This window comes from Periplaneta americana, chromosome 13 (genome assembly GCF_040183065.1).
Source record: "Periplaneta americana isolate PAMFEO1 chromosome 13, P.americana_PAMFEO1_priV1, whole genome shotgun sequence".
Classification (NCBI taxonomy): Eukaryota; Metazoa; Arthropoda; class Insecta; order Blattodea; family Blattidae; genus Periplaneta; species Periplaneta americana.
Window position 1 is genome coordinate 100,399,501 of NC_091129.1, and position 15,388 is coordinate 100,414,888.

General features: G+C 38.1%; 1 protein-coding gene across 2 annotated transcripts in view; it reads right to left on the reverse strand.

Moving 5' to 3' along the window:
• The window catches only part of LOC138712159 (uncharacterized), a 32,494-nt gene extending 18,661 nt beyond the window's left edge, over nt 1–13,833 (reverse strand). Inside the window, exon 1 of one of the 2 annotated variants that reach the window (XM_069843642.1) lies at nt 13,756–13,833. The gene's annotated coding sequence lies outside the window, so the exon portion shown is untranslated. The remainder of the gene's footprint in view (nt 1–13,755) is intronic. The other variant, XM_069843641.1, reaches the window with a different exon arrangement.
• Between the last annotated feature and the right edge of the window lie 1,555 nt (nt 13,834–15,388).

Below are 15,388 nucleotides of genomic sequence, written 5' to 3' on the forward strand. Positions count from 1 at the left end.
GGTGGCATTCGTGAATCCGATGCTGACATCTGGAATATCATATCAGCCCTGACAGAGCCAGATCCCGTCCTCAGATGAGTATAGTTCATTCAGTATCGTAAGCGACATTGCAGTTGACGTTAAATCTCGGGCAGCAACTCGTCATACTGCTGTTCTAGTCTGTGTAGGTATATTGGAGTGTTAATTGCGAGCTTTAGAACTAAAAGCACTATTGGAGTGATGGCATTTTGGAGACCTTGGGAACCGACATGTTCACAACGGATTCGGCATGGTCCCATTTCAAGCAACGAACGAGTATTTATTATGCCATCATTGAATGAAAAACGTGTCCACAGAACAGCTGTTGGTCAAATAGCCGAATGGGCCCCGATCCACATAAACCGAATTTGAATTGAATTTACGGGAGAGGGGCACTATGGCCCAGCACTGTGACCTGTTACGGTCTATTGCGCTAACCCTCAAGCCAGGCGCATTCCAAACCCACACCGGCTGGCTACACTAAGGTTCGCTGCGCACCCAGGTGTCGTGCAGGCAACCCCCTCCGTGCGTTGCCAGCCGGCGATCGGGGAATGTTATGGAATGATGACGAATTGGAGAAATGGTGACGGAATGATGTAAATGACTAATAGGGAGAAAAACGGGAGAACTCCGAGAAAAACCACAAATGCAACCTTGTCCGCCATAAGCGTCACTATGGATTTCTCAGTTGAAAAATTCCAGACCTGACCGAGACTCGAACCCGGGCCGTCTGCGTGACAAGTCAGAGGTTTGACCACTCATAGATAGATAGATAGATAGATAGATAGATAGATAGATAGATAGATAGATAGATAGATAGATAGATAGATAGATAGATAGATAGATAGATAGATAATATCACCTGAGAGAACTGATTATGTTTAGGTTTACTGCCAATGTCATATTCCTATTTTATCAAGTTCGATATACTATCATTAGGGACCGTATATTTTGGTGAAATAACATGGGTAATTTCGGTGCATGACATACTGCAACAAAGATTGAAGAATTTTGTATGTAACACACATATACATATCTACTTACAACATTCTTCAATCTTTGTTGCAGTCGTCTACAGAAATGGATCTCTTTTCGATAGTCATAAAAGTGAGTGTACACAATATCCACTGAGAAAATATATAAATATTAACTTTACCAAACAATTAACAAATTAACTGAAACGAAAGTCACAAAAATGTGCTTTACAACATTTAGATCCATGTTTCATAGTAGACTGTTTGCATCAGAGGGGGTATATTTCGTGGTTATTGACATATTTCGCACAGTGATACAAATTTCGCGATATTTTCCAAATATTCAAATTTATTTACAATTTACATATGAAATGAATACATGTGAATAGATACCCGAAATGAGTATATGCTCGTGCTCGGGTACAGTCCAGTAGTCTACATAAATTTTACAGGGATCAAATAATAATGCTGAAGATAGAAATAATAATAATAATAATAATAATAATAATAATAATAATAAAAATAAAATAATCGTGACAGAAATGATACAAAGATTGTAATACAAAATAATTAATTAATAATAATAAATAATAATAATAATGATAATGATAATAATAATAATAATAGTGATAAAACAAAAATATTTACAATAATAAAATAAATACTAAGACGGATAAAATAAAATAAAACCACTAGCGAGAGTTAACACAACTTAAATAAGCATATAATAACCGGAAAAAAATGACAACTCGAAAATCAACAGAAAAGTTCGTTGTATCGCAGACTACAGCAACCGCCGTATTGACATTGTGTTGTGCATTAATGGTAGTAGGGGGGAGCCGAAAGTCTACGTAAGTGCCATTCTCTTCGAATCTTCTCGTACAATCATGGGAAGTTAATGCTGCAAAAACAAAATGTCTACAAGTCAAACTGTTCATTATTACCAGGATAAATACATATTTTGCGAGTTAGTTTTGCTTAAATATGATAATTTAGATATCTAGAAGGTACGAGTAGATGTAACAAAGATTGTAATTGTGGAAAATTTCGCGCGTATTGCTATTACCAAAAAATACGGTTCCTAATCATCATTTATCACCAAACATGGTCATCTTCAGTACCTTACAACCTGATATCCTGAAACAAGAGGCGAACCTAACACCACATCTATCTGAGAGAGCTTTTACCAGATGTGATCCCCAGGTAGCAGCATTCTCAACCCACGCCGCTTGATTAGACGCACAATAAACCGGGAACGGAAACAACGAGAACGAGAACGAAAATTTTGTTAAAATAAATGTATTTAAATGTGAGCATTCACAATTAACTTTCACGTTCCCGTTCCCGGGCTTCGGCAAGCTTCTCGTTAATTGTGAATGCTCACATTTAAATAAATTTACTTTAACAATTTTTCCGTTCTCATTCTCGTCGTCGTTTCCGTTCCCGGTTTATTGTGGACCAGCCTTAAGATTCACTGAGTATCCATATTTCGAGCAAGCAACCCACTCGTCCCTAGGCCACCCTCCGTGTGTCGTAAGCCGGCGATCAGGAGAATCCTATGGAACGATGACAGGATGGAGATCAGAAAGTAAATGCTGATGCGAGCGAAATTCCAACTGCAATCTTGCCACCACAAGTGTCACTGTGGATTTTTCAACGAAAACCCACCACCCAGTCATGGCAGATATCTTTAGTAGGCCTAAGTTAACATAAGTTGTTAAATAAAAATCTAAGTATCGGAATGTATGACTAGTTGAAACGAATGTAAGGGAAGCCAACACAGAAACAATGGGAATCACTGAACCGTTGTCAGAGAATGTCAGCATTGACCTTGTAACACTTGCGTAACGTAATTGCTAAGCCGCCTTGGTAACTTGACTGCTTTACGATGACTGCGGACCTTGTTTCGAGCTCTGGTGATATAATGCTAAAGGTTTTCTCGGGATTCTTCCGCTTTCCTCAATCATTCCGCTGTCACACTCCAGTTAAATATTCAATATAAGGAAATAGAGTTAGATGGATGCGCTTCACGAACGTTCAGTGTGACGGAACGAAAGGACATACATATATCATACTACTATTATGTTATATCACAAACTCTGTTGTAAGTAACGTCCACTTAAGCAATCACATACTGCTTGATAAAGTACTGCCCTTTTCACTTGTCCCTTGCAGCTGTCTGTCTACATCATGTTCTACGCTATCATTTCCCCCCTCGCTACTGTACTTACTGTCATTATACTGTATAAGGCCTACGTAGGTGGCAAGGACAATGAATGTTGGTGTAATGTATATTTGAGATGCAGTAAAGAGAGTTGCCAGATTATTTTAATGAAATGTAGGACACAATGGTTCAAAATATAGGATATTATACCAAAATGTAGAACATTGTAAGATAATGTAAGAAAATTGAACATCGGAACCTAAAATACACTAAAAGTTGCTGTATATGCGTTTATTTTTACATTTTCTTAAAATATTCAAACCCACAAAGAATAACTATCAATAAACCTCGTCAAAAACTATGAAAAACTAAAATTACGCAAAACATTAGACTTCTTAAAAATATAATCATGAAACTCTGCACAACTGAATTTTTTTTTTTTTAATTTAGTCTTGCATTAACACTGAAACTTCAAAATGTAAGTCAAGAGTTACACAATTTTCTGGCGAGATAAGGTGAGGCCGAGGATTCGCCATAGATTACCTGACATTTGCCTTACGTTGAAGAAAACCTCGGAAAACCAGAACTAGGTAATCAGCCCAAGTAGGAATCTAACCCAAGTCCATATCAGCAGTAAAGCGAATCTACCGAATGAGCTATGCTGGTGGCACTGCATAAAATATACAGGATGAAAGCGATATAATCCTTCACATTGAAAGGAGAGATAGATTACATGAAAATAAAAAATCTATTATACCTTCAGAGATTAAGTGTGCGGTTAGTTAAATAATTGCATCGAAAGTTTAAGCACGCTGGCAACATCGCAATGCCCGATTCCGCACGGAGGGATTGAACTCATCCAACGTGAGATGTAAACAAAATCATGCGACTGCTTCAGCCCGGGTTTTTCTCGGCCAAATTTAAAATCTCCTCTTCCCTGTCAACAATTTCGTCAGTCGTTATCGACTCCCTTTGCGAAATGTTGGAATTACGCTGCCCGTGTCACGGATCAGCTGGCAGGCAACTTTGATTACCGTATTGAAATTTCCATGAAAACGGGGATTCAGAACGATTTGAGTCTCAAGGTCGATACACCTAAAAAGTGAGATCTTATCGACTGAATCGTATTCAAATTTGAACGATCTCAATACGCTAAGCGCATGATCGATCGTCATTTGTTTGATGCGTCAGCTGTTTTACAATCGCTCAATTGCGTATGTTGAAAAGGCGTGTTTTAACACATAATATTTTGTATTTTCCTGAAAGCCATTATTACCATTCTTCATTAACGGCCAGAATATTAAGTTTTCATGTGCCTCATTAAGAAAACTCATTAATGTTTATAACTAAGGCCTACAGAGTGACCAACATGCTAACATGTCGATGACAACATAACTACTTTCGAAACTTCATCTTCCGTATTCGTTAACCTCCGTATTCAGATCGTTTTCAACACGTTTTGAAAATTGCATGAAAACAGGGATCGGGGACATCGTATTCAATGCGGAAACTCTATTCGAATCGATCTGAATACTCCATGAAAACGTAGTAATTTTAACTAGCACTTTCACAAACACTGACTTTACTATTTAGAATATCTTAATTGGCATTTTCACAAAAAATTACTTTACTATTTACAATATTTTGACAGGTATTTTCAACTAACACTTTCAAAACCACTGAATTTACTATTTACAATATTTAATATCCTGCTGGAAACCAAGCGTAGAACGGCACTAGAACAAGACGACCTTGACTACCAACTCATACGGAGCGAGAACAGCTGATCAGGGTTGCAGCGTCTAGTTTTGTTAATCAGGAAACAAATTTGCAATACATTTTATTTAATTTACACCAAAATCCTCCATTCTATCGAAATACGACAAAGGAAAAAAGTATACTTTATTACATTCTCTATTGGTATTGAGAGAAATCAAGATCCTATGCATAGTAATTATCCACAACGACGCCGTTAAGGTTTTAGGAAAAAAACATGTTTTATTTCGAAAACTATAAACTTCCCACCGATATGGTATTGGACTTTTTTGTTATACTCAATATGAACAATTCGCTCTGCGAAGCTGAAGGGTTATTTCCCTTCCACCCTGTATAGTACATAATAAGCAGATAATTCAAATTCCAAACCTAAACAATTATTCATCATTTGAGCTAGCCTATAAAAATACATAGGAAGTATATTAAATCAATTTAAAAGCGTAAACAATTCAATCAGATCAGCAGTTGCCAAACTAAGTAACTTTCGGTGCTGGACTCCGGACTCATTTCACCGACATTATCGCCTTCATCTCATTCAGACGCTAAATAATCTAAGATGTTGATAAATCGTTGTAAAATAACCTGCTAAAATTAAAAAAAAAAAAAGCTTCTAACTACAGTTCATGAGGTCCCAGGTTCGATTCTCGGTTACTACATAGGAATTTTTTCCCTAAAGGGAAATGTTCTTGTATCCGACCATGGTCTGGAAATTAGGTTAGGTTTAGGTTTAAGACCTCTCCTGGTACTTCATAATCATCCAATCATTATATCATCGGGGCAGCGTAACTCCGTTTTCTAGGCGCCCCAACCTCAGAAGTGAGTTACAAGTAAGCCATTGCCAGAAGAGACCAGAAATGTCAAATGACAACCTGGTGGCATTGGTAATAAAATAAAATAAGGCGTCTTTGTTTTATTTTGTAAATCATCTCGCGACCTCCCCTCAGCTCTTCAAGACTCTCCACTTTGGGACCACTGAAATAGAGAATACATATCATGCAGATTACCTCACTTTAAAAATGAATCCATTTCTATAAATTGACAATTTCAAACAACTCATTGGTGTCATGCTAATGTGTGATTCGACTATCAATTTCATTCATTTCGGAACTAAGACTTCATGAAATGAGGAAGCGATTATGAAGTAGTTTTTTCTCTTGTGTGGAGAACGGTCTCGAAGGCTTACACTGCAGCCTGAGGTTTATTGTGGTTACCACTCCTATTCTGTGAATGATTATGTAGCCGAACGGCCACGCTCTTGTACAAATACAGCACGCCGCACCGTGAACTTAACCCGGGCTATGGTATGGATGATGATGATGATGATGATGATGATGATGATGATATGTGAATTAATGATGGCGAAATGAGTCCGAGGTCAAACGCCGAAAGTTACCCAGAAATTCTGCTTCAATTGGTTGAGGGAAAACCCCGGTAAAAAAACCCAACCAGGAATGAAGTATTTAACGAGAAGACTTACCTCAGAAACCAGAAGCAAGTGTACAAAATCTCCATTTTTAGATATAGTGAGATTAATGTTCCACTTTGCATAGGCTACAGCTTTACGACTTCATTCCTTTGAATATCGAACTATAGGCCTATAAGGTAGGCTACACAACTATCCATCCCTACAATTCGAGATTACCAACATAAAAACAAGCATAAAATACTAGATAACTGTATACAGAGCTCCTACAAAAGACCTTTCCGGTTTCAAACACATGTAATTTACGTTCTATGAATCTGAGGTGCATGAAAATAGCACCAATGGAAAGAGAAACTCAAAAAGTTTAGTTGTGGTAACATTGTTTTCCTAGTTGGTAAAACTGTCTCATAATAGCGCATATAAACAAATTTGTTCATTGTTGAGGCGAAATGGCTGCTATAGAGGACAGAAAAGCTTGATTTTCGTGACGTGAACCAGTCGGTTATTAATAATGCAACGGCATTACCGAACAATGTTTGGTGCAGATCCACCCAGTGGGTCTTCAATCCATAAATGGTACACTGAGTTTAAGGCAAAATTCTTCGCAAGCGGTTGCGATTTCATCCGTACCGACTAGGCCTACAGTTGTTGCAAGCCCTAAAACCAGAGGAAAAATGCTACGAAGAAATTTCTGCATAAGTATGCAGACTTTAATTGAAAACGATGATGAATTTTTTCGTTCCGTGGTGTTTTCTGACGAAGCCACTTTTTACTTTCTGGTAAGGTGAACATACATAACCTCAGAATCTGGGGGTCGGAAAATCCGCGTACCTACGTGGAACTTGACTATAAGCTTCATGTGTGCCGTGTTACCAAGGGGGGACACATTGAAAATCTTTAAGGTAAGGAACTAAACTTTTTTGAGTTTCTCTTTCTATTGGTATTATTTTCATGCACCTCAGATTCATAGAACGTAAATTACATGTGTTCGAAACCGGAAAGGCTTTTTGTAGGAACCTGTAAGTATATATGAATCATCCATAACCTGTAAAGTCATGTTTTGGCTAAACTTAAATGAACGGATTGGAATATGAAGCCAGAAATGAAAATAAATATAAAACTTTATTTCAAATTCCAACCACTCTTACAATCGCAAGCATGCTCACAATAACAAACACGAACAGCATAAACGTTTACGTATTTATAGAGATTCGATGAAACTCCTATCACTTTTTTAATTGTTACAACATAACATTAAACGAATGCACCATGACTCAAATCATGTGAAGTGGACTACGAATGTTCATAAACACAAACACAGAGCTACATGAGACAACATTCATGCGTTTGGTGTTGTTGTAACCTACGACCATTGCATGTAACTGAAACGTTACCATAATATAAATGGCCGTTGAAAATAAAAGTATGATTACATAGATTATTACACACTGTAAATTACAAATGCCCGTATATTTATGATAACAGATGATAGCTGACAAACGCGTGTTGAAATGTGCTGTTGCCATTATGAACTGGCTTTCCTGCCTTTTACCTTCATAATGTATCTTCCGTAACTTAAATTTTCGGCAGAATATGCAAATAATAAAGAGCGTTCATCAGGTAAATGCCGTAGTGTTTCACTGTTGTAAATCGAACGCTATTGCCGAAGCAATAGTACGTACATTTTCTCTGCATCGAGAGTAGGAAGATTTTATGTTACGTAGTATGGACATATGGCTGAAGGGACGTCACGGTTGTAGTATTAGTATACAGCTGACTTCCATTCGGTGCAATTAATTTTAATTCGTGGTAATACTGTTCACATTACAACAGCGGATCTTCATTTGTGGTACATATGGCCTGGGATTTTTCATTTTGAAAACTTATAGTGACACTTGTTGCGGACGAGGTAGCAGGTGGAGTTTTTCTTGGGGTTCTCCCGTTTCCCCATATTAGGCATCTACATCATTTCGTCTGATTTCCATTCCATGGCATTCCCGGGCGCCGGCTGGAGACACACTGAGGGAACTGGTCTAGGAGTGAATGAGGTTGCCTGCTCGAAACGTGGATATGCAGCGAACCTTAGAGCAGACAGTCGGGATGAGTTGGGAATGCGCCTAGATCTTCTAGGTTGTAGTGTTCCTCTCTTGAAATTTAAAAACCTTAAGTGAGTGAGCATTTATAATCTGCGCTTAAATCACAAGACATTATCTGAGTTCTTTATCTATTATCCGAACTAAAAGTGCAAAATATCGTTTGCTCTTTTCAACCACACAGAATGTCATGAAATGCTGTAAGATTAATATCAGGTAGGCCTAATTACATGGTGAATTGTCGGCCTCATATCGCCAAATTCCTTCTCGCTATCCTCAATCCGTCGACTGCAAGTAATCTAGTAGTTGATAAAGCATTGTTAAGTAACCGACCAAAAATAACACGAAGGAAATAAACTGACTGTATTTGGAGTAGATTGCTATTGCGTCTCTTTCATATCAGTTCCAAGTAACAAGGAAAAGTAGATTTTCCAGTAATTTTTTTTCTGTTCAAGGCTATCCATGAACAAAAGCAATGTCATGCCATCGGAAGTTCGTTTCATAGCCAGTGAATGAGTTACGGGAACCGACGTACAGTGATGGATTTGCGGTGTACACAGCATACGTATAGGCCAGTTTCTATCTGATGCTTTTCCAATTCACTGCGGGCTAAAGCAAGGAGATGCACTATCACCTTTACTTTTTAATTTCGCTCTAGAATATGCCATTAGGAAAGTTCAGGATAACAGACAGGATTTGTCTATGCGGATGACGTGAATATGTTAGCAGAAACTCCACAAACGATTAGGGAAAATACGGAAATTTTACTTGAAGCAAGTAAAGCGATAGGTTAGGAAGTAAATTCCGATAAGACAAAGTATATGATTATGTCTCGTGACCAGAATATTGTACGAAATGGAAAAATAGAAATTGGAGATTTATCCTTCGAAAAGGTAGAAAAATTCAAATATCTTGGAGCAATAGTAACAAATATAAATGACATTCGGGAGGAAATAAAACGCGGAATAAATATAGGAAATATCTGTTATTATACGGCTGAGAAGCTTTTGTCATCTAGTCTGCTGTCAAAAAATCTGAAAGTTAAAATTTATAAAACAGTTATATTACTGGTTGTTCTGTATGGTTGTGAAACTTGGACTCTCACTTTGAGAGAGGATCAGAGGTTAAGGGTGTTTGAGAATAAGGTTTTTATGAAAATATTTGGAGCTAAGAGGGATGAAGTTACAGGAGAATGGAGAAAGTCACACAACGCAGAACTGCACGCATTGTTTTCTTCACCTGACATAATTAGGAACATTAAATCCAGACGTTTGAGATGGGCAGGGCATTATGGGCGAATCCAGAAATGCATATAGAGTGTTAGTTGTGAGACCGGAGGAAAAAAGACCTTTGGGGAGGCCGAGACATAGATGGGAGGATAATATTAAAATGGATTTGAGGGAGGTGGGATATGATTATAGAGACTGGATTAATCTTGCATAGGATAGAGACCGATGGCGGGCTTATGTGAGGGCGGCAATGAACCTCCGGGTTCCTTAAAAGCCATTTGCAAGTAAGTACTACCGTAATACCAATCACTAAAATAAATAAATAAATAAATAAATAAATAAATAAATAAATAAATAAGCCTTACCATTCCATTGGGGCAAGGGGCTCCTGCGTGAGGTAGGTGAACTTCATTTAGTGTCCACTGATCCTGACAAGACCCTGACAACCCTACCGTACTCTCTTATCAAAATGCTATGTTTTTTTTTTTTTTGTAAGAGTTTAGTATCAATTTTTTATTTTATTTTCTGGGCAAATATACACTTTACCGAGCAAGATGGCCTAGTGGCAAAGCACCGAACTCACATTCGGGAGGTCCAGGATTCGCTCCCTTATGCCGACCAATCTGGTCGAGGTTTTTTCTATGGCTTTCCTCAACTAAATATGACTAATTTTCAGTCAATTGAAGGCAAATTGCGATTGAACCCCAATTATCACGGTATAATAGACAGTACAACAACAATAAGCATTCCAAACAGTAAATTATAGACAGTCACGATATGACCTAGGACAGGCTGCACAAGGTTTGCGCTCTCCGAGCCGGCTCACAGCTCATGAGCGGAATTCATTTCATTCATTCATTTATTTTATTCCATAGATCTTACATGAGCAATGAAGCTTTAAGATGTGGAACATGTCAACATTTTACAATATTACAATTACAATTTTTACAAAGTTTTATAGTTTTACAATTTAGTAATTTTCTAAAATTTTTACAATGTTGTACATTTTTTTTTTTTTTTTTTTTTTTTTTTTTTTTTTTTTTTGCGAGATGTAGTGAGATGAAATGAGGTCCGAGGATTCGCCAAAATATTACCCGGCATTTGCCTTTTCGGTGGGGGAAACCTCGGAAAAACCCAACCAGGTAATCAAATCAAAGGGGGTAATCAATCAAAGGTGTTGATGCCAAGGACTCGCCATAGACCATCCGGCTTCAGTCCCACGGCACGGCACGGAATGCAGGTATTAGCTGCGCTCTGTATAGGGTGGACTGGAAGAAGTGGTAATCTCGTACAAAATATACACAAAAGGAAGTACTATTACGAGGTTCATGAAATGAATTCCCGTTCAGTGTTTGCAAAACTATCTTGGACTTATTAATTAATACAGAAATATTTATTTTACAGAAATAATAGAAATTTTATACCTACTTAAATGTACAACATCATTTTCTTATATTTTTATTTATCAGTACATGAAAACGAGGTTTTATGCTGTTGGCAGCTGAAAGGAACAGTAGCCTACTGATCGTAATGAAACATCAGTTACAGAATGTTCGATGCCTGCCTTTATTAATGTTGATTATAGAAAACAGTTGCTCACAAATATATATGTTGAGCCAAACATAGCAATCATTTTCACAGCCAGCCTGTGTAGTCGTGGATATTATTGCTAATGTTTAGTCTTGTAAAATTCAACCAGGCTAGTAGTATTATTCAAACGATTTTTAGCCCTTAGGCCACATTGAAGATCAATAAGTCCGAGCTGTAAATCGTTAAATGTAATGTTTTATTTAACGACGCTCGCAACTGCCGAGGTTATATGAGCACACTTAATTGCAATCGACCTGGCCCGGAATCGAACCCGCAACCTCGGACATAGAAGGCCAGCTCTATACCAACTGCGCCAACCAGACCCACCTGTAACTTATATGACATTTTTCAACTGGTGTTGGAGGAATTTATTATGATAAATTTAAACTTATTTCCAACTAAGACAAGACTTTTAGTAGGTTATTTTACGACGCTTTATCAACAGCTTATGTTATTTAGCGTCTGAATGAGAAGAAGGTGATAATGCCGGTGAAATGAGTCCGGGGTCCAACACCGAAAGTTACTCAGCATTTGCTCATACTGGATTGAGGGAAAACCCCGGAAAAACCTCAACCAGGTAACTTGTCCCGACCGGGAATCGAACCCTGGTCACCTGGTTTCGCGGCTAGACGCGCTAACCGTTACTCTACAGATGTGGAACCTACAATTAAATTCATTTTGAATTTCAATTAATATTTGCACATAATCGTTTAACATGACTTCATCACGAGCATGACTTCATCGTTCGAAAGTAAGCCATATTACCTTCCCGAAAATGACTTACGAAAAGTGTAAGTTTACTACTGAAATCCCGTAATTTACTCAACATATCAACACTGAGCGCTTTTCCCTGAAGAGAGATATTTAAATTGTTGAAGATTAATATCTTTAGTATCTTTATGTCTGGACTCGTAATGACGCATTATGTTACGTTTCTTTCTACCTTTCAAAATGTTGAGGCAGATAAAGCACCAAGTATTTACTCCAGCAGCTATGAAAAAATAAGCATTTTCCCATGCAACATTGAAAGAATTTGCCTGATCACCACTTTTCCGTCTTTTAGATTCCTCCATAGGGTCTACTGTACTGTAGCAGTAGGTAAGCAACGTGAAACAGTTACTGAGAATACGCACTGCACTCCACTAGATAGGTGAGTGGTCGTTTCCCTCTCCTCTACCTATAGCAAGTCTATGTCATTCTGACGTATCTCCATCTCCGATTCGGCGAGCGGTAAACATAGCTCTCCCGCTCCGAAGGAGCGCGCGCGCTCGTTGAGCGCTGTTTGTGCAGGTATGACCTAGGAGTTAAAGCGACTATAAATAAATAAGTCTATTGCTTGTAATTAATTTATCATGAATGTTTCTTGATCATAGGATTTCAGACAGCATTTGCCTGTGTAGACTATCGAAGGCTTTTTCGAAATCTAAATGACATGTTTCTAGGTTAGGTATTCTCTCCTTCCCACTATTAATAATTTTATTTTAAAATGAATGTTTCATCGGGGTACGATCGGCCTTCGAATTCTGAAAAGCAATAATGTTTTGTAGGAAGATTTTTTTTTGTAGAAAACTTTTAATTACCTGATAGCACCTAATATAAAATCAAGGGATGTAAATTACTTTAACTATAATATTCGTATACTATATTTCAAATCATAAAACCGTCACGATCATAGGCTAAAGTGCCAAGATGATCCACGTTGATTTTTAATGAATTCATGTTTTATGGTTTCCTTAGTTATTATTAGTATTAAAACATACTTTAGGGAGCGCGGCAGTGTCGCGGTTAAGACGTAACGCTGCAAAGCCGGAAGGTCGCGGTTTCGATTCTCGATGGGTCATGGATTCTCCCCATTGATCTAATCTCCAAGACCGCACCATGGCCCTGGGGCTTATTCAACACGTATTGGAAAATGGGGTCCACCGCTGGGGAGTAACGGTAAGCATGTCTGATCGTGAAACGGGCAGGCCCGGGTTCAAATCTTGGTGGGACAAGTTATTTGGTTGAGGTATTTTCCGGGGTTTTCCCTCAACCCATTAAGAGCAAAGGTTGGGTAAATTTCGGCGCTGAATTCTGGACTCATTTTGCTGGCATTATTACCTTAATTTCATTTAGATGCTAGATAATCATCGCAGTTGAAAAAACGAAGTAAAATAAACCAATTAAAGAAAACAGAAATGAATACCAGAGACATTTCCTCGGGGATAATAGCGGTGGGACCGACATCCCTACTGCCATTAATGTCGATTGTCTGTAAAACTGAGAGCTCTAACTCTCGTCACCTATGCCAATTTGGCATGTAATGGAGCTACTTTACCTTTTCTATAACATACTTTATGTATTTATCTGTTGTTAGAAAGAAACAATTACTTACAGTTTGTGTTTTCTATTGTTTCAAATATAAATTTATATATCATAAAAATAAGATTATTAAGTTTCGAATTTGAAGCCTTAGGCCTACATGATATTCGGCTGATATCTTTCTTACCTGTTTGAAAGGTGACACTGATGAAAACTACGCACAATAAAATAAAACTGTTCATAGTGTCGTCACAGCTTCATAAATCCGTACAATAAGCAATGAATCCCGATGAAACAACCACGTCCTCCCACGAATCAGAGTTACCAACAACGAAAATAAAATTCGCCAGTGAACTTATGGTGGCTAAAATTGAAATTAATAAACTGATAAATGGTTCTTCGCTAATACTTTCAGATAGGACTGACTAAGATCTTTCTGGACTGTGCTAGTTTGACATTATAAAGAAGTCTGTTTGTGATGAGGAACAACTGCAAAGCGATATTCTTTGCTAAATACAAAGCAAAACTATCCCATTAGGTGTCCCAAAAGGCCCTTACAGTGGTGGGATGTTAAAGTTCCCATCTTTTGCAGACAGTCGGTGCGGCGTTAGTAGCAGTAAGGTTGTAAGTTCAAGTGCTTGTCGCCTCCGATTCCAAGAAAACGCCATGGTACTCGATTTATTTTAGAAGTTGAATGAACTCCAGGGCCACAGTTGCAGACAATCGACATTAGTAACAGTTGGGTTGTCAGTCCAGGTGCTGGCAACCTTTGACCCCAACAAAACGTCGTAGTACTCATTTCTGAGTGAACTCTTTTAGTCTTTATAGTTAGAATTAATTTTATGTTTATTTTATATATGTTATTTTGTTTCTGTAATTAATTATTGTAATGTTATTGTACACAGGGTGTTTCCGGGCTGGTGTTACAAACTTTCAGGGATGATGGGGAAGGCCACATGTATCAATTTGAGATAAGGAACCCTGGTCCGGAAATGAATGAGTCGAAAGTTATAAGCAAAAATAGTTGTGTGGAAATGGAATTGTAATTTTGCACCACGTGCCCTCCTTTCCTTAACCTTTGGAACAGTCGTGGAAAGATGGTATGGGCCCAATGTCTCCTACGTGGATACTTGTCCCAATACAATCTGTGAGCTTGTCTACTGTTCCCATTGGCTCATCCGTATTCGAAAATCATGTCTGCATATTCCGCTCTCGTGTACTCCTCCATTTCACTAGGACTGATCGACTGGACACTGCAACTTGTACACATACACTGCTGTCTACAGACGTGCATATTAGGACCGACCATGACCGTTACACATTACATTATCTGTATTGCTTTAGTGTAGTTTCCTGTCCCCACCCCTCAGACAGCGAACTGAATGGAATACTGTAAATAGACAACATAAACAACGTCAGATGAATACAGTATGTGTAAGATGTACAGATAAATACATATAAATAAGGTGTACAGAGGAATAAAATTATTTCATTTCCACACAACTATTTTTGCTTGTAACTTTCGACTCAGTCATTTCCGGACCAGGGTTCCTTATCTCAAATTGATACATGTGCTCTTCCCCAACATTCCTGAAAGTTTGTAACACTAGCTCGGAAACACCCTGTATAATACATCACTGACACCGGGTATATACCCAACAGCAGCGTTACAAATAATAAACCGGAACTCCAAGGCCATACCTTGGCCGTAAGCATTAGATTAATAGAAAAAATGTATGACCCCATCAGGAATTGAACGCGAGACCTCCAGGCATGCTACATAATTCCTTAAACGCAACACTACCGCGAACCCCATATTC